This window comes from Cyrtonyx montezumae, unplaced genomic scaffold, assembly GCF_038088225.1.
Source record: "Cyrtonyx montezumae isolate F1298 unplaced genomic scaffold, pur_monq_1.0 scaffold_3, whole genome shotgun sequence".
In the NCBI taxonomy this organism is placed as follows: domain Eukaryota; kingdom Metazoa; phylum Chordata; class Aves; order Galliformes; family Odontophoridae; genus Cyrtonyx; species Cyrtonyx montezumae.
In genome coordinates this window covers 118,734,503-118,760,972 of record NW_027072034.1, presented here as the reverse complement: position 1 = coordinate 118,760,972, position 26,470 = coordinate 118,734,503, and the positions used below count along the sequence as shown (strand labels likewise).

General features: G+C 41.9%; 1 protein-coding gene across 2 annotated transcripts in view; it reads right to left on the bottom strand.

Moving 5' to 3' along the window:
* Positions 1–26,207, bottom strand: part of ATP2B1 (ATPase plasma membrane Ca2+ transporting 1) — a 58,455-nt gene extending 32,248 nt beyond the window's left edge. The window contains exon 1 of one of the 2 annotated variants that reach the window (XM_065743197.1): positions 26,132–26,207. The gene's annotated coding sequence lies outside the window, so the exon portion shown is untranslated. The remainder of the gene's footprint in view (positions 1–26,131) is intronic. The other variant, XM_065743198.1, reaches the window with a different exon arrangement.
* Between the last annotated feature and the right edge of the window lie 263 nt (positions 26,208–26,470).

The window sequence follows — 26,470 nt, the reverse complement described above, 5'->3', positions numbered from 1 at the left end:
CTAGGTCTTAACATATTTTCACACCCATGCAGTTTTAGCACCCCATTCCAGCCCATTTCATCACAACTCAGACCTCACACAGAATCTTCATTTTATTCTTCGAACAGAGGAAAAAAAAGAAAGAAAAAAAAGACAATGTCTAAAAAAGGGATATGAGAGACTAAGGTCAGCTCCTCCCGTTAACACCAACCCACAGGATTTGACCTGCATAGGCATCCTATATTTGTAATCTCCTGCTCAGTTGACACTTTCTGCATATACACATGCATCCATTTAACAGAAGAGTGAACCCACAAAATCTTCATGCCTATATAAAGATCTGCACGCAGAAGACAGGAGCCTTATCATGTAGGCCAGCTCTAACAACTTAACAGGTCAAGGTGAGAACAAGTTTCTATAAGATATCAGAGTTCCTCAGATGGAAAATAACTTGGGCACTTCCAGGTCAACAAGACCCCAAGGTGCCACACACCCATTTGTCTAACACACCACCACCTGCCCGCCCCTCCCCCAACCAGGCCACAAGAAGTATTTAAATTTAGTCAACCTCATCTAGAAATTCTGCTACCGTTGCAGCAAATACTAATTCTATCATGGACTCATTCATTAGCAAAGAGTCACAAAGGAAAAGGCTCAGGCTACTGTCCTGCCAGGTCAGAAAATCACTTGGCTTAGCCATGGCAAAATCTACAAATAAACGCATAATTACCTGAAATGTGTTAAGAAAGTCTCAGTTCTCTGCTCCAGAAATAATCAGCTGCATCCATATCTGACCCACCGTTTTGAACACCTAGTCATGGTACTGCGTTTGCACTGAAGACAACCACTGATACAGACACAAGAGTGAAAACGTCATCACTATAGCTGTTCATCTGGTCCTATGGCTAGAAAACCCTGAGAAAATGGTAAGCTATGGCTGTTTTCCAGTGAGAGAGAAAAAGCACAAAACAATATTTATATTCATAAAATTTCTGTGTCCTATACAACCAAGGTTACTAACAAGAATTACATGTTACACTTCGATAGCTTTCTTCATGGCAGTTGCAAAAATCTCAGAAACCAACAACATATGACAATAGTTTAAGAGCTCGTGTCAATGGCATTAACCCATGTGCTAGGATGAAGCGATCCCATAAGGGAAGGAGCTCATGCAAATCATGTATGAAAGAACGCTCTTTAAAGGCACAATCCACCTTCATTTAACCACCAAGTTAATTGGCAGTTAAACAGCCACCAGTTGTTGGCCAAATGGCACCTCCTATCAACTGGCACCTGGTCACAAGTTGCAACGGTGTAAAAAGAAACAGATCGTGCACATGAGTTCCTATAGATACGGAAAAGATTCAATTGCTAATAATCAAAGAACAGACAAAACAGAATGCCAACAAGTAACTGTAGTCAAAATTAATTCAAATATAATTAAGACTGACCAGAAAAGATCAATTCAAGATTCTAACTGTACATAGCACCTCAGGCCCAAATAAGTCCCAAATTCAGTCACAGATGTGAAGTTAGAAAAGCTACAGCTTTAATCACTGCTAACTCACCACTGAAAAGCTATGTGATGGCGTTCTAAGCTGTACCAATGCTTGTCTTCATGCAAAGCTGTGAGCAGGGCAGTAACATCACTTAGTAACTCATACTGCACTTCACACTCCAGCCCAAGCATTTTTGTGTCACCTAGATTCATTTCCACTAAGGCATAATACCCTAGAGATTACCTACTGCTAACAGTTTATACTGAAAGCACTCTCCATATGCTCTGGTGTCCTAACATATCAAGAGATCTTTAGGGTTCACAGACATCTTCAAGAACCTTACACTGATACAAAAGCAATTCTGCAGATCAGATGTAGTAACGCTTCAGACTATTCTGTATGTCCCAGTTCAGAAATAACTGTGGAAAATTCAGAGGAATAGTGGCAAAGGCTCTTTAAATTCTGAATTCTAAGCAAGAGCAGTTTTGATCCAAATCATAAAAAAAACTTTACTAAACATCAACACTTTTTACACCAAATCAGATCCAAATCAATCTGCCCCAGGAGCTACACTTTTTTTTGCCAAACATTTCAACAGTGTAAAAGCACAAGTTCAAAATGGATGTGCATCTTGACCTAGTTTATCTGTTGTCTTCTACTGAAATATATAACTACAAATTTCTTTAAGAAATACCTTTAAAGTGAAACGTTGCAATATTTAATCATTTCCTGTTACGCCAAGTCCCAACAGCCAGCTGCGGTAACAAAAAAGTGCCAATGTATAAGGAAGCTGTAAACACTGAAATTCTAATATTAGATAAGAAAGTTTATTCTTTAAAGCAAACAGGTCATCTAGTAATATTTCTTCCTCCCAGCACTCCACTATTTTCTTGGCTTTGATCAGTGTTCCAGTTCTGAAGTCCACTCCTCCAGCGGCCATTTGAAATCAGGTAACAGTTACCACGTCTACCAGTTGCTCACACACCACTCCATGAATTGCAGTTTATTAGAAGTTTAAATTCAGCTGAAGATACACAAGTGTCCAGATTAAAGCTGCGTATCAGATGATTGAGAGAGAGAAGTCGGCCTGCTATTTGGCACATCCTGTTTAATACTAGCAGCAACTTTAAAGCTACTGTATGTCAAATTCAAGAGACAAGAAATGCTGTACTGCAAAGGCACCTGATGCTACCGTGATAGGCAGGTCTTTGTGAAAAGACACTGCTGTTCCATGACGGTGACAGCATCATGGCTGTCTGCCAGAAGCACTGCATCAAACTGATACTGAACAGCCAACTGTGTTTTGTTACCTGGTGAAGAGGATAATTCCAAATAATGGCATCGAAGATTAGCTGTTCCTAGCAGTGTAAAAATTCAATCACTTCATGAGTCTATAGTTTAAAAAGAAAATGCCTAAGTCAAATACATACACATATACCACGTCATGGCAAGTCTACACATTACAACTCTGCCCAGTGCCACCAGCACATATTGTGTGGACCAAGCTGGAAGAAACTGCAGTGTTTCTTGCAGATATTTTATACTACTATAAACAAAAAGCTCTTGGTTTTCTATTACCTGAAAAAAATACAGCTGCTATTGAGACAACCCTGAACGCTAATCATGCTTCAAAAAGGGTCTCCAGAAATAGCCCTTCAGAGACATAAGTAAGACTAAGCCCTTTATTTGGAAGCAAGCTATAATCCTCCTTCTACACTGGTTAAAATTAGGACTACCTTGAAGCAATAGTTTGAAGTGGCAACAAAATCAAATGTGAACAGGAGAGGTCAAAGGTGGCACAATTACTATTGCCCAAATGCACAAGAATACACCAACAAAGAACAACCTAAGCCTTTTCTATTATTCGATTTGTGTTTACTACTGGCTTCACTAAGGAGTCACCAATCAGCAGGAAACCTTTTAACATGAATTAAGAAAATTAAATCTTAAATAGCCAAAGAACTCTTGGTCTTTCGGTGCCAAAACTTCAACCATTACATATCCTGTAATTCTCAATTTATTCATCTGGTTGAACACTATGCTTTCAGATTTTAAGTATTAGCTGGCACTAGCATTTGACCTTCAGCAACACACTAAAGCTGGTTGCTGTAATATAGGAAAAGGCTTGCAAAGTGATTATCTCAGGAAAGCCTTTGTTTAATCTAATTAGTTCAATGAAGACCAGACAGATCTACATACCAAGAGGCTGCAGTGCTAAGAACTGTGCCCATATGTTTCAGTTGTCATGCCATTTTAATCTGTTTTAAAGTTTAAAAAAACAGCTTTGACACGCTGAAAAATCTAATACGCCTTAGCTTACATTAGGTTGAATTCCATGGAACTGGGTATGTTCCATAGCCTCAAGCTATCACATGACTTTTTTCTTAGGAAAAAAAGTCATCCATAATATTATTGTACTGGAAAGTAACAGTGATAAATTGACCTGGAGAATATGCTAAAAATGCCAAGCTCCTCGCTCTGAAGGGTGGTTTTCTTAACTTTAAAGAGTTACCTCTATTAGAAGGCTACAGAAACTCCTCACTTGTTTCATAGTAAATGCATGCATAAAACACAAAGCTCATAGAACACTGTGTGTATTTTCAAGTCATGATCCCACAAGTCAAAACATGCTCAACTGAAGGGAGTCGATGAGTAAGGAGTCAAATCACTTCACCGCACACTGCTGCTGCTGCTTTACTGTAGACATCTCAGAGCCTGGCTTTCAAAGGGGCAGATGCAAGTAGATGGAAGACCTAAGGTGAATGCACTTATAGTGGAAGATGATCACAACAGGTAGCTTGTAAATAAATTGCCTTTCAGCCCCATATTTGCCCAGCAGTGTTGTAGCAACAAGTTTTGTTTCTTACAAAAATTGCGTTCTAAGCTGTAAATTAATCAAGAATCATTAATTTTGCCAAGTTTTCAAAGCCAAATGTTGTTTTGCTCTGAAGCTTAATCCTAGGAGGCAGATGTACTTTGCAGAAATAAAACTAGCTGCTGTTCCAGACTGCAATGGATGCACACACTACTGTTAGCCACATTTACCAATGGCTGATGGCTACCAGGATCACCGCTTCTGTAACAGCAACGTCATCTAATACATTTTTCCTTCCTTTAAGACCCCACACTATTCCTTTTTGAAACGATGCCTAACAAATGAGGATTTCAGTAGTCTGATGCTGTCCATTCAGCTGTGCAAACTGGCAACGTTCACGCAAAGGATTCCCAGGTTGTTCCATTCCTCAGAAGCAGTCAGGGAAATTTCAAACAGACTAAAAGGTGAGTTATTAGGCAACTAATGATAGATTTTGATTCATCTGCCATACACATCAGGCTGCTGAAAAGCTTTCCTTTGTATTCACGGTCACGCTTAGCATGAAGGAGGTGGTGATGTTCTTCTCTGAAGATCTTACTCTGCAGTCAGCAAGCATGGTTTCATACCGTCAGCCAACACCCTCACTGCCATGGCCCTTCCAAGCCCTGACACTCACTCACAAAGCAAGTCATCTCTGACTGCAAAGACAGCTGGATTACGAAACTAGATTGGAAAATGCATTCCAGAGAAGTCTCTGAGTAGAAAAACTGTTTTATCGAAATTTTTATCTAAACCACTAGCTTTCTGAAAGTATTTTGAATTCAGTGAAAGAACTAAACAGATGTAAGAAGAGACTGATCAAACAGCAGAAAAAGAGCAACTGACTGATATGTACTGGAAAGTCCTCAAGAATAAAATCCATGCCATCGTTAGCCTGTCAAATCACCAAAACCATCAAGCATTCCAGGTACTTAAAATACTATGTTTTCTCGTTTTTCTACTTCATCTTACAATGCCGGATTAACCACAAGAAGTCAAACTTCTTCACCCACTGGCAACACTTCATGCCACTAACACATGCTTAAATGCTTTTCTGGAAACAAAAGTTACTCATTCTAAATCTCCATCAACAGAGCAATGTCAAGGGGCCTTCTGCAGCCCCTAACCCTGACCAACATTCCAAGGGCTTTTTCCCTTTTCCACCCACAGGCCCTGAAGCTACCTTTCTCTGTACTGCCTTTTACACATCTCAGCTTCTTTTTGTTTAGCAGTGACAACAAAAACTAAAGCAAAAAGCCTACATTTGACAAGAGTACTTAGAATGCCAAGTAATTCCACTGTTAAGACTATAATCCCACAGGAAAATTTTTAACATCAAGATGTAACTGTCTCCCATTAGGCATTATTTCTAGTGTGCTCAAGTACCTAGAATCTAGCTTCCTCAGATAATTTCAGACGAGCCTAGCTGCCAAAATTCGGACTGAGGCAGCAGATGGCTGAAGCCAAACCTGGAATATCACAAGGATCTTATTTAGTGCTGCTTAAAATTATTATTTTTTAAGAGTTTCCTTGCCTAATGCCCAATCTCTTTACAATTCCTCAGATCCATTGGGCCCTGAATAGATGACTGAGGATTTAAATGTTTCTTAATCCTGCACAGTTCAGGCTGAAAATGTTTATTCAGGATAATAGTGCTGTCACACACAAGAACAACTTTAAATATAACCCTAAAACTATGAGGGGGTGGCTGCAGGGAAAGTCATTCCTTGACAAATATTCACATTAATAAATTCACCACACTTTTCCATGTTTATCAAAACACGGCTGACAGAAGTTATAGCACAAGAAACAAGTTTTATTGGAGGGAAAGAAAAAGAGAGAAAGTAACACATGACTTCCTGCTAATTAAGATTATACATCATTAGATTACAGAGCTTGGTTGCATTCCCAAATTGCAAGATGCATTCCAGTCACAAAACCTGTCAGGCATGTGTTAAATGAGGCGTATCCTGAGTCCATGACATTGCTACATGCAGCCAAGTTTCAAGTAAAAGGAAAGTGAGACAGCAACTGCGCCAAACTCCATCCAACAGAACTGGAATTGGAGTCCTGGATTTTAGTTACTTACTGTATTTAAAGCTTAGCTCATGATTGAACCAGTTGGATGTGTTTCTTACATTCTGACAATAATTACAACTCGGCAAAACAGGCACTGAATTCCTCATAAGTTATCTGCACTGCTATATTACTTGTCTTGGGAAATTTTCTAGTAAAATGAACAAACTTTTCTTCACCCAACAAATTCTTTAATTATTGCTGCATCTAAAACATTTTCCAATATATTCTGAGCTAAACAATTCTGATGTTACTTCTATATTTACTTTCTTCCCTTAGTAGTACACATGCATACATCTGTAATTGCTTTATTCAGTCTGAGCTATGATTTTCTTCCCCTCCCTTAAGACAGCCAATAGTAAAGGTGAACATTTCTTTGCTCTAAAGCTTAGGTCAGCTTGAAAAAGTTTCTAATACTGGAAATGACCACTGTTCATTTCAGAGCACGATGCATCCATTTAAGTAAAAACATCAGCAAATTAAAATTTATGTCACATTTCAGCCAGAATAAGAGTGATTTCATCCCAATATGAACACCCTCCTTTTAAAAAGTTATATATTCTTTTATGTTAATATTTTCTTCAGCAGAGCTGGTTTTGATCATAACCAGCTGATAGAGAAGAAATATCAACAGCCCTGAGCTAGGTTGCATTTAGTCAGAGGGCAAAAAAACTTTAATATTTCTATATTTAGAAAATACAGAGCTGCACTTCAGATTACAGGAAATAATTATGCCTAATGAGATTAAACCTGTAAACACTTCTATAATGTCATTCTGGGTATCACTGATTCCTTTCAAATAGGGTAGTATCACAGAATCATAGGGGTTGGAAGGGACCTCAAGAGATCATCAAGTCCAACCCCCCTGCCAAAGCAGTTCCCTACACTAGGTCACACAGGTAGGCGTCCAGGCGGGTCTTGAATATCTCCAGAGAAGGAGATTTCACAACCCCCCTGTGCAGCTGTGCCACTGCTCCGTCACCCTCACCATGAAGAAGTTCTTGTGCACATTCGTGCGGAACCTCCTGTGCTGCAGTTTCTGTCCGTTCCCCCTTGTCCTGTCTCCACACACTGCTGAAAAGAGTCTGGCCTCGCCACTTTGTCCCCCACACCTCAGATATTTATAAACCTGGATCAGGTCCCCTCTCAGTCTTCTTTTCTCAAGGCTAAAGAGAACCAGTTCACTCAAGCCTTTCTTCATAGGGGAGATCTTCCAGGCCCTTCATCATCTTTGTGGCCCTCCGCTGGACTCCTTCCAAGAGATTTTTTTATACTGATTAAAGAGATTTTTTATTTTTTATTCCAAGAGATTTTTTATACCCAGTCTTAGTTCATAAGTTCATAAGTTCATAAGTTCATAAGGTTGGAAAGGACCTATAAGATCATCTAGTCCAACCATCCTCCTATCACTATCTCTACCCAACTACTAAATTAAGTCCTTATTTATACTGGGGAGCCCAGAACTGGACACAGTACTCCAGATGAGGCCTCACCAGGGCAGAGCAGAGGGGGAGGATCACCTCCCTTGACCTGCTCGCCACGCTTTTTTTAAATGCATCCCAGTACAGGTACTTTGGAATAATCTGAAGCTTCTTTTGCTAACTTGGACTAACACTGCTGTGTAGAAAGAGTACTAATAAATACTTCATAAGATAACTGAGTTGTAAGAACAATGCACAAACAGTCAAATTTCTGTGGCAAATCATCCATTCATCATCCTCAAATTTATCATCCCCCCCTTGCCCAGTGATGGTTTGTAACTAATGAAAGACAAACCAAACATGCCATAAGAGCTGGGATAACCCCAAAGAGCACTAATGCCATTTGTTTTGCTCTTGTGCTTAAGGAGCTTCCTTCTTATCCCATAACGTTCAAGAGCTTTCATCTTTGAAATTTTCTGAACAGTCCTTTGGAAATAAGAACACTGTTAAACCTTACCCTCACTCTCAAAGCCTTACTCCTTGAAAAATCTATAACCTGAAAGCTACACTAGCTTCCCCTGCATGCCATATTAATCCCTCCCAGCCAGAAATACACCAAGAAAACTGGCTGAAGAGTTGTGAGAGAATCATTTTCAAAAACTGCTACTGCATTTGCCATTCCTAAAGTTCGTTAAATCAACTGTAGAACAATTATGACTTTTATGTAGTTCTTCTGCAGTTACTCACAAGTTTCTTGCTCCTGGTGGTGGTGTTTTGTTTTCTCCAGATTTTTCTTTTCTTTATTGTTTACCTTTTTTTTTTTTTTTTTTTTTCCTGAGAATCTACTCTATTTGAATGAGATAATGTATTTTTCGGCTTTGCATAAGCAAAGCTGTGGAAACTTTGCAAACTTCATTATGGTAACACTGAGCAACACGACAATTACTGGTCCACCACCAAAAACAAGGCAGTAAATATTCTTGGCAGAGTTCACTTCTTCAACATGGGCAACTGTTAGTAGCACTGTTAGTAGGAGGGATGCACAAAGCTACAGTTCCCATCAGAACAACTTGTAGGGGCTAACAACCTGAGACCATCCTCAGATGACCAATAGCATAGCTGTGCTACAGCACTGGGGCTAAATCTTATATCCAGAGGCAGCTCTTCTTTGACACTAAAAGCACAACAGACTTTCACCTGCTGATGTTATTTATTTCTGCTACCTTTATCTTTTTGCACGGGGAAAAGCTATCAACGTTAACCGTCAACACCACTAATGTTACTCCTTCACAACACCTCTCAGCCACTGAGTCAGTGCCTTGTTTTCTGTCCTGCACCAAGTCCAACTTCCATGGGACATCCAGCACTTCAAGCAGTTTTATCACCTCTTCCTTTACTAAGTCATTCTCTTGACCTGTTCCTGGAGATCTTCAAGGCCAGGTTGGATGGGGCCCTGTGCAACCTGATCTAGTACTTGATCTAGCACTTGGCAGCCTTTAATGTGGCATAGGAGGTTGGAATTAGATGATATCTTTGAGGTGCCTTTCAACAGAAGCCACTCTATGATTTTCTGCTACTCTTCTCCACATTAGTGCCACCCACCCACCACTTCCTTGATCAAGAGCAATTTTTTTTTTTTTGGCAGCAAAAGTATCATCTCCTGTGGACACAAAGAGCTAGAAAGCACTATACATGTTCCCAGCCTCCAGTTTCAAATTTTGACTTTAGGCATACAATTTTCTGTGGTTTAAATCTGGGGTACTTGCAGAATAATAACAATAATAATAATAATAATAATAAAGACATTTTCCACAGCCAAAAATAAAGTAAAAAAACTTTAAATATCAGATTTTATGCTACTAGATGAACAAGTTGCAGGATAAGATGCTCCAAAAGATTTTCCCCAAGATTACTTATTTGTATCAGTCCTAAAGGCCATGTGGATACAGTAAACTTAAGGGACTTTCAGATACTGTTGGGAGCATCTTCACAGAACTATTATGTTGCTGCTATCTTTAAGATACAATTTATCTCCATTAAAGAAAAGGCCTATTTTCCCTCTGTCATTTCAGGTAAGCAACATGCCACCAAACAAATCACATTATATATCTCTTTTCTACCATGGCCAGACACTGTTGAACAGTGAACAGCTGATTTACCACACTGTCAAACAGCAACTCATATAGATTTAGTCAACTAAACACCAAAGAGCAAGCAATCATATGAGGTGTCTGTTTAGCTCCAGTACAATCCTTATTCCATCAAGCAGGGAAATGTCATACCTCAAAAACCTTAACAACCAGCTGGGCCTCACCCCATACTGCATACTGCTGTGTGCACCAAAATGTACGAGTTACACAAAACTAGACGGAAGACATGAGGTGCAGCTGAGATCCCTCGATTTGCTCAGCACAGAAGCAAAGGAGCTGAGGGGAGGCCTGATGATAGCTGCAACTCTCACAGGGAATGGAGGGGCAGTGCTGAGCTCTGCTCTCTGTGACAGCGACCAGATCCAAGGAAACAGCACGGAGCTGTGTCAGGGGAAAGGCAGGGTTGGGTGTTAGGAGAAGATTCTTCACCAGAGGGTGCTCAGGACTGGAAGAGGCTCCCCAGGGCAATGGTCACGGCACCGAGCTGCAGGAGTTCAAGAAGCTGCTGGACAATGCTCTCAGACATATGGCCTGATGTTTGGGTGGTCTTGTTTTAAGCCAGGAATTGGAGTCGATGATCTTTGTGGGTCCTTTCCAACTCAGAATATTCTATAATCCCATGGAATCAACAATTCCAAAAATATCCTGTGGTCATGGATCACTGAAAATTCAAAATAAACCTACTCTTCAGGTCTGTTCCTTCTGAGATGCCTGGTAGACAAGATGTAAATTCCTAAAAGATAACCTGAAGACTGTTAATGTCAGTCCAGTTTTCCTCTTTTCTCTGTGGGAGAGTTGGAAAGTCTTAAAGATCACTGCAGTCAGTATGTATACAGGTTGTACATGAGGTACCTTGACAACTGATCAGAAATCAGATGATTTAGCATAAATTTCATTTTTTTTACTGATATATGTTTTTGAAGAGTTGCATCATGTAATTGTGTCCATCACAAAAACTTTCTTGCTCCCAGAATCCGGGAATACACGTGAGAGCTGTTTGCTACTCCCCACTTTTTGACTTAATCCCTGTGGATCTCTTCTAATTTGGGATGTTCTAGGAACCTATGGTAGTGTTGAGGTCTGGACAGTCATCTCCCTCCCTCCCCTGAAGCACAAGGCTTTCAGGAATAACACAGAGAAGCAGCATGCTCTCAGTGCCTACTGCTTAGCTACTGCTGGATGCACATACTGAGGCATCAGTCTCATGCTAAGGCAGTTCTGAACCCCCAGCAGTAACTCCACAGGGTTAGTTCAATACTGGTAATATTGCTCTTATCAAAAGAGAACGTTTGAATCAGGAGACTACTGCGATTAGTTCAGCTGCAGCTTATCCCAAGGACCAAGAGCCTATCCATCTAGATAAAGGCTACAGATCATCACTGACTCAGCTGCGTCAGACCTGTTTTTCTTTCTAACAGACAGCTAGTTCCCACAAGTGTTTATTTTACAGCAGTGCACAGTCATGTTCTTCAGCTTTTCCAGTCAGTTTGTTTCCAGCAATAGCACAGAGCTTCTCTGAAGCAAGGGAATCGCAAAGCTACAGCATCAGCTTCTTGACTTAATAGACTTACTTCTATCAACCAGCAACAATTACACCTTAGACCAACTCCAGCTGGCCGTTGTGAAAGGCACAAATTCTTCCAAGAATCAATATTTCCATGCCCAGCTTATGGCTTTCAATTCACTTCCTCAGAGTAAGTGTAATTCCAAGTCTGACTGCAACACACTTGAGTTCAGCCTGTTTCTTCCCCCTTGCAACCAGCCTGGTCTCACAGAGCAGCTCTGGCAAGCTGGAAGCTAAATTACATTTTTATCTAACCCTTGCAGCTACTATTTCCCTTACTACAGGGAGCAGGTGCTGAGAAACCAAGCACCTTCAGCACCCAATGAGACTCAGGAAAACAACAGTTTCCCCACTGGAGGATAGTGACTGAGAAGCTCATTCAAGGTATTACAAAACAAGAATGATATAGCACCTCAAAACAGAAGTTACCATGAGTTGACATAAGCTCCTGCAGTTAGCAATTTGGTCACTCTATACGTAATTTTAACAGAAGCAGGTATGTCTCCCTGCAAGCAGCCTGCTGCCTTCCTCCTCTGACACATCTGAAAGCTTTTCTAATTAAGAATCATTCTAGTAATATTTCCAAATGAACTACCCAAGGTAGATAATATTTTAGGGAGAAAAATAAGCACGAAGTCTCCAAGACTTCACAAGACATTTGCAAACTTTGTCAGTTAACTTAAGGCAAGCCAGCAAACCGGTTAGAAAGAACAAAAGCTTCTTACTGAGGAGTTCCACACACTGGTAAGGCTATGTTATGATTTAGGTCACTTAAGTTAAGTGAATATTCAGTTCTGTATACTGCATCGAGCAAGTTTGGAAGCTAAATTTTAGAGAAACCCCTAATTTCTCTCTAGTTTCAATATTTCACAACATTGCTGCATTCTCCCTTTCTGAAGGAAAGGGATACTTTTAGAACAGAAGTAGTCTATGCCAACTTACACATGTTTCTAAGCACAACTTTAAACAATGCCTCCAGCCCATTGTCAGAATATCGGTGTTTACACTGAATGTTTACTTGCTTCCTTGTATGTTGCAGCTGTAGATTCAATACAGAAACTGGCAGGCAAGTCTCTAACAACCTAAGCCTATTAACTGGCAAGTTGATTTTAAGTGTGATTTAGCCCTAAGGGACACAGATTTTTGCACGTCTCCATTCCTACCATTAAAATTCCTATCTACACAAAACAGCATGAAATTGAGGGTTTTTTTTGTCCGTGGGTGAAAAAAATATATCTTATTTTGCTGGTAATTTGAGCACAAATCCAAGCAGTTATCCATGTAAAACTACTGTGCAATGTTATCAGGCAGCATTACTGCCAGAATCCAAGTTCAAACTAAGTGTAAAGGAACAAGATGTGAGACGGTTACATAGCTGTCTGTCAAAGCCAGAAGCTAGTTTGAGGCATGTTGCCTCATGTATGTAATTAACACAGACCAGCTTGAGACAGCTTTCTTCCTTAAAACTCAAAAAGCAGGTGCTTACTAAAACACTACTTCTTTTGTTGAGAAACAATTATTAAAATAGGACATTAGCTGTCAAAAGCATTTTTCACTGAGAAACTGTTTTCAAGTACTTAACTACCTCCCAAGTAAAACTGCTCAAAGAAAGCCTAAACAAAGCTATTTTAGGCTATTTTATTATTTGAAGCTATTTTGAGAAGTTTCAGATACCACCAATTTAGGGAGTCAAAACTAAATTAGGCCTTCCTAGAAAATGAAGCATTTCCCTGAGCACTGAGAACTCACAGCTGTTCTTGCCTGACAAGATTTGGGTTTAAAGCAAGCATTATAAAATCAAAATTTACAGCCTCTATTAAGCGGGTCAGCAAGTTGTGGTTTACTTGCTAATGTGAACGTTATTAAAACACATATTTGTTTATTAAAACAAAAATGATTCAGCATGCTCATGAAACTAAATTCTGACCATAAGGAAATATTCTTGTCACAGGGCTGAACTCTAGGACCTCAACCTATGAAAGCATGTCCAAATGGAAAAACTGGAAGAGTGGGATATATGGTAGGGTGAGCAGTTACTAACAGAGAAAGAGAGCTGTTCTAGCTTCTGTGTGAAAATCTAAGCAATTGCCTGCTGTCACAGAGCCACACAGCCACTTTCAGGTACAGCAGTGCCTAAAGCTACCTGCAGATACAGCCTCGGGTATATTAAAAGAAACATCTAACAGGAAGAGACAGAGTGCTTGACTAAAATGAATTCTTAAATAAGGTTTGCATGGTAATCTCACAGCTCTGAAAAAATTGACAGTCATGAATTTTACTACCAAATGCCTGGACAAAAGACTCTGCTTTCCAGGAAACGCACCTTGCAGGCATGAAAAGCCCAAGTACATCCTCAGGCTTAGCAATAAGAAGCCAGGCTCTCTGCATCATAAGGCTCAGGGGTTCTTGTTCAGAGATATCCTCAATTAACAAATGTTAAAAGGCAATCTAGCTCATTATTCTGTAGTTCCCAGACCTCTCACTGACCAAGTTGGCATGGAAGGCCTCTGAAACTGTTATATCATCCCCAAACTCCAGAAAGCAGAAAGACTGTATGACACAGTAACAGTACCAAAAAGAAAACAGAACAGAACGGACCAACATGTAAAGATGTTCGTTCAATTTCAAGAGCAGTTGCTTTGCTTGTATATATCAAAACCTTGTTCAAGGCCTGAACTTCTTCCACCCTGGCTAAGAACTCTGTTTTGTTTAAATATCTCAACTTCTCTTTGCATATGAAGAAACAGACTGAGAATAAGCATATACAGAGCACTGTACTTTATTGAAAGATTAAGTTGTCTCTAATCCCACAACAGGCTTCCAGATATTATTTCCACATGTACACATAGTGTAAAATAACTATAAAAGAGAACTCCAAAACTAGAGCTCAGATGCATGCATTCTTGTATACATGTTTAATACTTTGGCTTGGCTAGCCCGATCCAGTCAATGACAAACAAAAACAGAGCACACTACAATTACAAAGGTATATACAACACCAGTGTTTACCATTATAGCAGGAGATAGCATCTGAGACACCTGGTTACCTTTCAGTAACTATTTGTTGACCCATTTTTCAGGAAAACCCCTCTTGCATTCTGCAACCTGTTTTTAAGTCAGCATTTCACTTACGCCTCTTCAAGAGGTACTGCTCTGCTATTTAGTCTCAAGAAAGTTATTTTTGCAGAGCCAGCAGAGGGAGTACAGACCTCATTTTACTTACCAGCTGTGGAAGAAATACCTTGTGTGAAAGCAATAAAAGAACTGCACCTGCAAACATTACACAATTGGTTTAAAAACAAGCCAAGAACAACTTCTGGCTTTCACATCAGTAGTGAGCAGAGCAAGCAATTTGTTTTCCATCCCGCATCTCAAAGATCTGCATCTGACCATTATGTCAGGAGCAACTCTAACAGCAATAACAATTACCAAAAGCCTGATGGTTTAATACGTCAAACAAACAAACAAAAACAGGAAAACAAATACACAGCTACAATTTAAACTGGTAAACAGCATGGATTCTTCCATTTCTCATTTGCAGAAAGGCTAAACCCCACTGGTGGGTCACATCTTAAAAAGCAGCTCACTTGAACTTCCAAGAGCTGAGATACTTGAAGCTCAAGACAACTAACAAGCAGAGAAGTCAAGAAGGTAGGGCACACACTAGATCAGGACAGAAACACAAGAGGCTCAGCCTTTCTGCTGGGTTCCCAAATGTACACATACAATCACAAATCTGGTTTTCCACACCCTCTGAAGCAAAAGCTCTGCTTCTCTATTTAGCATTTTGATTGACCAGCCTGCTGTGGAGTTGGCAATTATAACTGAATGGAGTTGACACAGCACTGCCTGTGACAAGGGCCTGAAAGAGGAATAGGCTTTTAGATTGATAACTTTTTGCCATCTTGTGAGCTCTAGGCTACTCTTAAGCACTTACAATAAATAAATAAATGCACTAAGGTACCCACTCAAAGAAAAGGCAAATCTCAATCCTTTCAAGCTTCACATCAAGTTTAAAAACCTTTGACAGCTTCAATCATTAGATCCTTAATCACTACCACTACCTTGCTAAGAAAAATGTCCCTAAAGCGATGGAATTAAGCACTCACTCTAGGTTTAAAAAATAAGAGAAACATACTTCGATAATTTAGATGGCTGCTCCTGCTCCCCACTTAGTACAGGAAAGTAGCTTAATTTTACCATTTTAGATTTGTTAAATGAGTTAGTCAGAGTGGGCCGAACAGGTTCCTGTCTTGCAGATCTTATGCTTAAAGGTCATACAGCTACAGTTTCTCCCTTGCATAGAGGAAGACCACACTGTAGTTTTACTTTTGATATACAGGACTGAAGCACCACTTCACTTCTGCTCGCATTGTCCTCTTCTCAGAACCATGGAAAGGATACACATTACACTTTATGCAGAACAACAAAAGCATGAAAAATCCTGCTTCTTCTGCCACAAGATGATATATAAGGATCGAGATGCATCCCATCCACTCTGATCATTCTGCCAATCCCCAAATTATTGTCTCTTGCGAAAGCACTTAAGTTTCTAGAGAAGCCCATTTCAAGAGAAGTTTGATTTCATACAGGAAAAATGTAGTTTTCAGGCAGACCGGTTATCTAACCAGGCTCACTGCACCAACAGGGTAGCACCAGTACCAGCTCAAAACAGGAGACAAAACTACATAAAGCCTGCTTGAGTCAAGCTAACGAGAAACCATGCTCTCAGGAAAGATGCATTTTTCAAAAGACATTGCTGAATTTATAAAGCTGAGAAGCCAGACAGGTGCTGTAACCAAGATTAATGCCAGGAATTTACATTCATGTAGCAACTTATCTGTTGAATATGATGCCAGAAATGTAGTTCATCCTGCAACTGGTGTCTCACTAAGCTCACAAGTAATACCATCATAATATTCAGTATCTTAAAGAAAAAAATAATAGAAAAGGCATAACTTGATGGAACAAAGAACTGTTTCACTGACAGCAATACGTACTTTACCTCAGGCTTCTGCATTACTTCTAAAAGGACCCAGAGGCAGCACATCTTTGTGTTTAAAATGCCTTTTATATTTTTAGCAACTTAGACTGGCCTTCTAATCAGTAACTTACAACACAATTCATTTATGAAATACGTGGGTAGGAAAAAAAAAAAGCACTGAAACTCTCCTTAAAACACTGGAATGCACAGACTGCTTTCTTCTTGGATACCTCTCTATGGCAAATTCCAACAACTATATGTAAGTATATGTAAAGTATCAGTGAAGGTCTTCTGTTATCTCCATTTTTAACTGGTTAAGCTTAACACCTTCTGCACATTCCTGCACAATTACTGATTCCAGTATTAATGCCTCCCTAAAATTTTGTACTTACATAATTAGTAATAGCACACAGCAGAAAGAACTACTTTTTAAAAAACAGTTCTAGTTTTATTCTTCATCCCACGTTCCTTTTACCAAACGCAGAGCTGCACTAACACTTGTCATTTGAATTACACAGGTTAAAAGTCTACATTCTTACCATCGTGCGTGAAATCCACCTGACCAAATGGCAATGCTAAGGTTTGCACCATAGGCTTTTTTGTTCCCTATATTAAATAGGAAAAAGATTTAGAACTCCTGCCAAAAGATCAAATTCAGCTGTCTAGGACACAATCTAAAACAGTCGCATGAACCTCATCTCAGCAGTACTTAGGTCTCTTCAGTAGCAGAAGAGGTCTGGAGTGACTAGTTTCAGTTTTTGAAGTGGTTATGCAAGAGGCAAGGATTGCACTACCAATGCTAACAGCACAAATTAGCATATCGAGCAGATACATTACCATGTAAAAGCAGGCACATGCAAGAGTGAGGATGTGGTTTCACAGCTAGTTTAGGAATATCCGAACTCAGCCTGCTGCCAGAAGGTGTAGCCCTGTGCCCTGGCTTGTGCAGGCACTAACGCTCACCTGACTACAAGGTCAGGGAACAGACCTAGATGAGAATTAGTGACAAGAAGACAGAAGCAATGCATGTGGCTCCTTCTGAAGGTCAATGGGCTGGCAGGGGCTGCCCCTCCCATGGGCAGCACAAGTTTCAGTAGCACAAGCCAACCACTGAAGCTTTTTTCTTCACCAACATGCTCATCTCTGGCCAAAACAAATAAAGTCTGGATGCACCTTCTTTACAACATCTCAGAAAAGAGCACAACACTAAAATGCCTTTCATCCTCCTCCTCTCAAGCAGCACAGTTGGTTTGCTCAGCCTGTCTTAAGTGACCATCTCCTAACTTCTTTTTGTCACACACACGTAAAACAGAACATCTCAAATGCTGCCTGGAGAACACATGTTTTCTCTTGAACCACAGACCATGGTCTGGCTAATGCTGCTCTAGGTGGGTTACACCTCACCAGCACTCTGCCAACTCCACACCCACTTGTTTATGGCAAGATCACATAGCGGTTTGGGTTGAAAGGAATTGTAAAGCTCATCTAGTTCCAATCCCTGGGGGCAGGGATGCCACCCACTAGATCAGGTTGCCCAGGGCTCCATTTAACCCGCCCTCCAACGCTTCCAGGGACAGGGCATCCACAACTTCACTGGGCAGTCTGTTGCAATGCCTCACCAATCTCGTAAGAGTTTCTTCTTAGTATCTAATCTAAATCTACTCTCTTTCAGTTTAAAGCAATCACCTCTTGTCCTGCCACCAAGGCTCCCCGCTAACCAATCCTTCTCCAGTGTTTTTGTAGGCCTACTTAGAATGGAATCGTACCCAATGCCTGAGACTTTTCTCAAGGACCTCCCCAACCAGAGGCCCCTGACCCAAAAGTGCCGCATGAAACAGTTACATCCAAGGCATAGGTCAGCAGGCATGGCTCTGTTGACTTCCCAAAGGCTGAAATACGTTACACCAGCAGGACAAAGCCTGCTCTTTCATCTGCAGAAAATCAGACACTTGGCATAGCTAAGTCCCAGGACAGCTACTCATTTGTCTTCCTTCACCCACAGGGATATGGGCTACCTAGCAGCCTCACTACCAAAACCCAATACTGGACACGTATCAACCTTTCCAGCTACCCTGAACCACTGCAGATAAGAAAGTTTTCCAGTAGTCTTTCTAATCTGTTAACTTAACCACATCCAGGAGGAGGCTCTGGCAACACCTGGCAGAAGCTTGCAACAAACTGGCCTGGTTTTATGACCAAACAGTATCTACTTTGTGAACTTCAAACTTCAAGCCTAAGATTAATAATATAGTTTTATTCTCCATATTCTTTTATTTAAATTTGGCAATAAAATGAGAACAAAAAACTTCAGTCTATTTAATTCAGCATTTTTGTTTGAGACTGACAAGTTCACCAATTAAAAGAATATCTTTCCAGAAAATATAAAGTAACATATTCAAGCATACATCTACTGTATTTTTCCATCTGGTGAACTGATTTCCTGTGTTTTCGGGTAGCTTAAGTTCATACCGTAACTTTAGGATGTCAAACTTCACTTAACTGAAACAACCTAAACAACATTTTCTGAGGGATTTTCTATACGCTGCCATCCAGTGTTGGTCCCAGTACAGCTGGTAAGGAAGAGGAAGCCACATGCAAATTCCTCACTCACAAGTGAGTTATATCCTTACCACTGCTTCATACACTTATTTCATTTTCAGATATGCGTGGTTGTACTACAGCTATTCCAAAAAGCTCCTATAAACTGGCATGTACTGAGGCTGTCTCCATCTTATGCGCAGCTCCACTCAAAGTATCTCCACTGAAAGAAACCAGCTAAAAAACAAAAGAATAACAAAAAAGGCAGGAGATGATGCTTTTCTCAAATACTAGGTAGGTACAGCTTCAATTCAGAAACAAGCCTCTAAATCTGCTGTCACCACAGTTAGATCCACCACCTATCAAAACACACTGCTGAAATAGGACTTCATGAGGACCTGAAGGCATTTCTCTACGTAAAGTAAGCTTACTGTCAGATGTGAAGATAGCTGTCACTTAACTACATGAATTTCAGAGCCAAAGCAGGTGAAAACAAGCTGAAGTCATCTGAGTTGTTAAGAAAGCTGGAGAACAGCTGGAATCAGTGAGTTACCAGCAGCGTTAACACCTTCCCTACCCTCACAAGCTGTCAAACTCCAGCTTCTCAGATACATATATTTGAAAGCTATCTGGTACAGACACTGCTAGCCAGTTTAAATCATTTAATGTTTTACACTAACTCACAGGGGTGAGGTTGCTAGACAGTGTTCTAATTTAAGTATCGATTTGCATTATGTTCCATAGGCTTCAAAGTTTTGTACCACCAACTTTGTTCCCAAGTGAAGATCAAAAACAAAATTGGCAGATCCAAGCAACATGGAAAAAAAAATGCACAAAGTGATTCCATAGTAATATTAATAGCACCTATATGGAAGTGAAAAACATTCAGTGTGCATATTAACCTTCTGCTTAGTACCTAAATAGTCAGGGGAGAATTCAAAAAAATACTACTTTTTCTCAGATAAATTATGGGCTGACTGTACCTGTCATGTTTTCTACCCATTTCACTGCTTCTATCTCCTCAGTCTTATCTAAGCAGAGTCTCAGAAAGCAAGTCTGGATGCACGGTATGACAAGTGGTTCATTTCCTTCACTGCAGCATCAGAAACCACTAAAGCATGTAGCAAACAGATCACAATATTGGTTAAAATTCTAGTTAGCGCTAAGATTTTCATGGATAAATTCAAACTTTCCTCTGGAAAGCCATTACTTGACAGCTGGCACTCCAGTGACTTTCCAATCTGCAGTCAGAACAGCCACTTTGGCTTCTTTTATGTGAAAACGTTGCTGCTTTCCAGCAAGCAGTTTCACCTGACAGATGCAGAAGGAAGAGCATTTCCACACCAGCTACCTGAACACTCACGCTATGCTGCTTACCTCTTGTGAGTCTCGCCTCTCACCTCCTGTCATGGGAAATGCATTTTGTGCACAAGATACAAGAACTAGCGGTGTAGCAAGCCAAAGGGGCAGCAGGGAACAACCAGCAAAAAGGAAGGGAAAATTACAGAGCAGCTCAGAACAGAGTGGAAGTGAAAACAGCCACGTGACCACCTCAGCCATGCTACCAAACTTTCTACACATGGCCACAAGCCAAAGAGGGAAGCAGAGGAGAGGCTGTCTCACTGTCCTCCCAGTCTCTTAGATAATGCTGATCAACAGAGCTGCTAGAGAAGGCCACGATACAAGCTCCAGAATAATAATTAAAAAAAAAAAACAAACAACTTAATGTTAATAAAAATGATTAACAATTATTTAATATTTGAAAGATTATTTTATTGGAATATATACCATGCAAGCTCTCTCTGAATTTATGAGGAATCACAAAGACCATCTTCCTCACATTTTTTTTATTTTACAGGTCTCTGTAAAATAAAATAAAATAAATTGCAATAGACACAAGATTTACTGCTAGTTGCTAAGCTCCTTAGATACTTCTTTCTATGGTAAAAAAAAAAAACTCCACTATGCACAGCCAATGCATCTCCTCTTCTACTTTTCCCCAGAAGGAGCTGTCAGTTGTCTTCAATTTGTTTCAAACCCAGGGAGATATTCTGACTTGACTTACAGATGTTGTTTATTCCATCACACACAGCTAATCTTTATTTATTTATTTAGAGAACTGTTACTACACAAGACCCAAGAAGCCATGGTTTTTGTTATAAATGCAGTTGCTCACGGAGCCAAAGAAGATACCACAAGCACCATATCCCTATATTTACACAGAAGAAACCTTGAAATAGCCATGTAGACAGGACAGTCACTTGTCAAACAGTAGATGTTAAAAAGGCTGCGTGACCTCTATGTAATGGCATATCTATAATTCCAGGGTAGTGAACATTCAATCTTTTTTCACTACTGGATGTACTTTAGAGGTGACCAAGATCATCAGATTTGGGACATCAAAATGAAAACTAAAGGTTGACTTTAAATGAAGACATTCAGGAAAAAAAAAATACACAGCTGTGAATCCTTGGTTAAGTCCCAGGAGGTTAGATTGCCACATAAAGTATTGGCTTTGTGTGTTTATAAGATGGCTATCGGGATATATTTACAAACATTCTCTGGAACCAATGATGGCAAAAGTAACAGCAAGAGTTGGCATGTTGGTGCCCCTGTTTCCAAACAATAAAAATAAAATATGAACAGCTTGCGATGGAGTTTGTCACCATCAGCTGCTCTGAGCATGGTACATCTCAGGCCTCTTCTTCATAGACCGGACACTGTACACCAAGTGGTCAGAACCTAATAGTGTTGTATTCCCTACTGCCACCTTATCTTTCTGTGAATATAAGGGCACAAGTAAGGGTAGCAGATTACAAGCGATAGGCTCCGCAGAAGCGCGTTTTAAGAACATGATGTTTCCTTGCTCACTGCGAATGAAGGTAGCATCCAGCTGGTAAGTAATATTCAAAGACTGAGACATGTAGAATACTGAAGTTAACCATAAGCTGAAGGTCACATCATGCAGAAACTTCCTTGGGTTTCTCCTTCAAAACTGTATAAAAAAAATTCCAGCAATAAACCAACATTACCCTTGTGCTGAGAGACACCAATTATGCTTTAAATGGCAAAACTGGCCAGCAAAGCTTATCAACCCTGTCGTCCTCAAGAGTTATCTACACAATCCTCAACTGCACAGCACACTAAGGTTGGCAACAGAGCTAGCAGGAGGATATATCTTCTTCCTCGATCCATTTATCCTCTAAAGACAGGACAGATGTTATTTGCCTTGTAACATGCTTTTGCATCTTATCTATTTCTGAAGAAAAATAATTTGGCTTTATTTTTAAAAGCTATTTCTGCCTTTTTTCTTTTCATTTTTTTTAAACACCTCCTACATTTCCTTTACATTTCTTCTCCCACCAGACCTCCAAAATACCAACCAAGAAAGCTTCATGCCTACTTTGCAATTCACCAGAATTAAACTAATAACACCTCCTGCTGTCATCTGTCATTTAGAATAAGATTTATAAGTGGCAGCAGAAACCACTTTCATAATGTTTACTGGAATATGAATTGCTTGAACGGGCAGATGTCTCAAATTTACTGTACATATCAAACAAAACCTGTCATGAAAACTAGAAACTCATTTTTAAAACTGTATTTGAAAACTTGATGGTTTAGAAATAAAATACAAACTGGACAATGTGAAAGTCAGTGCAAAAAGATGCAACAGTACCACAGTTATGTCTGCCTCATGTTCTGACAATTGATTTCTTTGTACATGGTAGTTCCCAGAAACTCCTATCTATACTAATGGTTCTTGCTTCCATCTTCTGTAAGCATCTCTGAAACAGGGCACGTGCAAAGCGTGTATTTACTCTTTACAAACAGATATAAATAGTTGGTGGGGCTATTGTAAACTCAGATCCTTTTTATTTATCGCATCACCATGCAACCAGTGATTATGATTTTATTCACTATTAGAATCCAAAATTAGGGGGGAAATAGAAATAAAATGTTATGTAAGAGTGAAGAAATCCAAACCTAAAGAAGAGCCATTTTCAGATAGACTGCTAATTACTGATTAGCACACATTAGAAATAACCTTCCAGTATATAAACCATCATAGGTTCACTATTTTTTTATACATGCAACAGCATTCCTTACGTCCGCTGCCCTTCTTGCTCTTCAATCACTTGACATTGTAAGGTGAAATAAAAATGGTATACACTCAGTAATAATTTCAACAGGTTGAATACCAGAAAATAAACCTATTTGAGACTGCTTTGTGCACTACAGCAAGACGGTAGAAAAAGCTAACGTTGTATTTTTGGGCACAATACTGCAGTCCCCAGATTTTATCTAGCTTTTAATTAAAATACTCCACAAAAAGATCTGTATCTCCTGAACAGCAGCTTTTAACATGTTTGGATTTTTTATTCCTTATTATTCATTTTTTGAAACATTGAGAATACTTGGGAATATGTAAATACAGTTGTACTGATCCTCTTGGAAGAAGATAAGCAGGTACTTTTGTACAAAAGTAATCTGCTACAGATTCAGGCTGTGCTCTTTCTATCTCAAAAAATAAAACCTACATTGATACGCTCTGGGCTAATCACTGCCATTCATTAATCTGCATTAGATAAAATTTTGCAGACTGGAAGGTGACTTTGAGCAAGATACGCATCCTTCCCGCACTAACGTTAATTTTCCTTCAAAAATTGAGGAAAACGTATATTAAAATGAACAGTTCAAACAACAAAAGACATCCTTGAGGTCACATTTCAGTGGTAAAGAATGCTCGGTGCCATTAATATTTAGTCTACCTTAATGGAAGAAATTTGAGTTAGAAGATACTTTAGGTTATCATGTCCACCCTTCTGTCAAGGCAGACTTGCTTGCTCCAGCATGTCATTGATTGCTGTGCCAAGCCCATTCTGAACTCGTCAGTTAATAGTGAATTCCCAACTCCAAGATCTTAAGCACTGGTAAAATCAAGCCTTCCAAGCATCAGTTTTTGAGGTCAGCAGACGCACTTATTTCTCCTCAGTGTCTTTGTCTTATGACTGTTTCCACTTTGTCATGCTCTTCTTCTCTGAATAAACCCATTTAAAAATAAAAATCATTACAGACAGTTATGATGGTGAGTTGCAAGGTATTTACCAGCCCCTCAGCTCCTCGTTCAGCTCCTACAACTTGGTTGAAAGGGTCTCATCATTAACAGCTGACAGAAGTCCTCTGTACTGCGGTGCAGGAAAGGGCCACTCTCTAAATGAGATTCCAGCATTAGACAGCGGAGTGTTTGAACTGGCAGAATCTGTCACAGGTAATTAGCTGTATGCAGAGCAAGTGGGAACCCCTTGATTATGCTATTATCTGTATGCAACGCGACGTGGTAGGATACCAAGACCCGCATGTGAACCCATGCTAAAGCGACACTGTCTGCTGTGTGCTTGAAATTCCCAAGCACAACGTCTGCTTAATATGCAGTACTGAGTCACTGCATGCATGCATACAGAGTGCAGCCGCGCAGCAAACACAATTACCTTCCCCTTGTGCCGTTCTAATGCCCCGCATCACAGGCAGCATTCTTTTTTGAATGAATCGAAGTGGTGGCCCTGTATTCAGCACCAAGGCAGCAGTGCCGATTGAGAAAACCTGCACGTGCCTGTACGAAACACAGGATCCTTGTTTTCTTCAAATCACCCCACCTGGGTGGGTGATCGTAATAAATAGAACGGCGGCACACGGAACAACCCAACAACGCTCTTCCAGACCAGAAATTTTACATTTAAGCGCATGAATTTTTCCCTGAATTCAATGACCACTTTTTCCACTGACACTAGGAGAGTTTCCATTCATTATGCCATAAGCACTGCAGTTCTAGTACACTGGAAGCCATTCCTGCCAACAGAGTCCACGGTTTAAAGACACACGAATTTACTTCTGTAGAAATTCCTTATTTGAGGTGTTCGGAACAAATCCTCGGTAAGGTCCAACGTACGGAATGGGAAATAAATCACATCGGCCGTAGGCAGAGCACCCACCCCGTGGACACGAGCCGAAGGCTGGTAGGTTTACCGACTCAACGTCTTCTTAATCACCTCAAAACATCATTTCGAGCCCAGCTCCTCAAGACCCTTCGGCATTAAGGATGCGGCACCTTTGACGCGGACGCTGCAGTCCTCCCCCCGCAGGTAAACAAACAAACAAACAAAAGCCCCCGAAGCCTCGCTGCCGCGCATCACCCTCCCCTTCTCCAACCATTCACTTATAAAAACGAAATGGAAAACGCCCGTCCGATGCCGGGAGCTGCTCGCGCCGACAGCGGCCCCGCGCATCCGGAGGCGGATGGTCGCGGCCCGCTGCCACCCTCCGCTGCTCAGCGCCCCATCGCGGCTCCACGGCGGCACTCGGAGGAGCTCTCCTCCCGGACCCGCGGCCGCTCCGGGGCCTCACGTGGTGCCCATCCAAAGGTTACTCGCACCGCGCGTGGCGCTCCGGCCGCGGCGCGCTCCCACCGTCGGCGATGCGCGGCGCCGCGCTCCATCCCCGCCCTCCCTGCCGGGGTGCGGCAGCGCGGGGCTCACACGGCCGCTTCCCTCCCCCCCCCACACCCCGGCCGCGCCACCTTAATCCGCGCGCGGCCGTGCGGGGCAGCTCCCGCTCGGCCCCGCATCCGCCGCCCTCAAGGTCACGCCGCGCCGCGCGCTCCGGTTACCTCCCGCGGAGCGCAGCGGGACGCACGCACGGCCCCGCCGAGCCCCTGCACCTGCCGGCGAGCCTCCGCGGACGGAGCAGAACCGAACCTAACCGAGGAGCCACCGCCCGCCGCGCTTACCTCGAGGCCGTCGCCGGCCGGGACGAGGCGCCCGTGGAGCTGCCCCTGCCCCTACCGCCGCCGCCGCCGAGCGCGAGGTCCCCGCGCCGCGCCGCCCCCGCCCTGCGGCCACGGGAGGGAGGGAGCAGGGAGGGGAAGGGGCGGGGGCGCGGGACCGAATTGGGGAGGGAGGGAGGGGCGGGGAGGGGGCACCGGCGCGGAGGAGAGGGAGGGGGGAGGAGGTGGAGGAGGGGGGCGGAGGAAAAGGGGGGGGCTCGGGCCGCCCGCAGCCGGACTCACCCTCCGGCGGCGCTCCGGGGCCGCCGCCGCCCGCTTCGTGCCGCGCGCACCGGGCAGCGCCGAGCGCGCCGCGGAGCCCGAGCCCCGCGCAGCGACCGCTACAGGAGCCGGGCGGGGCGGAGCGGAGCCGGGCGGGGCGGGGCCGGGCCGAGCGCGCCTCCCGCCCACTCTCCTCCCGCCCGCCCGCCCGCGGCCGCTCACCCTCCGCCTGTCACGTGGCGGTGCCCCTCGCGCGGCCGCCCGAAGGGGGGTCCCGACGTGCGGCGCCCTTTGGGGCGCAGGGGGGGACGCGCCGCGATAGGCACGGAGCCGGCGGGGGCGGGGTCCCGCGCCTCGGCC